This window comes from Chrysochloris asiatica, unplaced genomic scaffold (genome assembly GCF_000296735.1).
Source record: "Chrysochloris asiatica unplaced genomic scaffold, ChrAsi1.0 scaffold00141, whole genome shotgun sequence".
Taxonomy (NCBI): domain Eukaryota; kingdom Metazoa; phylum Chordata; class Mammalia; order Afrosoricida; family Chrysochloridae; genus Chrysochloris; species Chrysochloris asiatica.
In genome coordinates this window covers 7,186,472-7,187,210 of record NW_006408659.1, presented here as the reverse complement: position 1 = coordinate 7,187,210, position 739 = coordinate 7,186,472, and positions in this window count along the sequence as shown.

Below are 739 nucleotides of genomic sequence, written 5' to 3'. Positions count from 1 at the left end.
ATATAATCCAGTTTGCCGGATTATTTGCTCAGCATACAGATTGAATAAATATGGTGAAAGTATACAACTCTGGCGCACAGGAGAAATAAATGGGATAATTAAATGTGAAGCGCTTAGCACAATGTTTGGCTACAGTAAGCACTTTTATTCTTCAAATAAACAATGAATAATTGCTATTATTGAAAATTTATATACACATTTTTTTTTTACCTTTGCAGCTTCAGTCAACGATCAAAAAGAGGAAAAGTTGCAGAACGCGACTATTTCTGATTCCTCCGTACTAGACAATTATTAATATTTAAACGGTCCACGAAGGCCCTGAAGCTCCGCATCAACTCGAAGGAGCCTTTCTGCCAGGCTCTGGCCTCGGAGAGTTTTCAGTCGAGGACTGAGTGGCCCTGGCACCACACTCGCTCCTCTCCCTTCCTCTTCACAGAAGGCGGCGGTGCTAATGCCACGCGCACGCCGCCTACTCTCTAGGTCTAACGGCGCGTGCCTCCCGCTGCCGCCCGGGGCGCTAGAAAGCTCGGTTGCGGAGGTGTCGCAAAAGCGTCGTAAAAGCTTCCCTCCTTGGCGGCTTCAGGCCACCTGTATAAGCGGAGCGTGCTGGGCTTTCAAAACTAGTATGGAGGAAGGGAAAGCTGAGATTTCCTGGGGTTGCTGGGACTCAATGGAGGAGCGGCTCGTTGGTGCCCCGGACTGCTGAGATTTCGCCGCCTGAGTCCCCGCGGCACGGCCG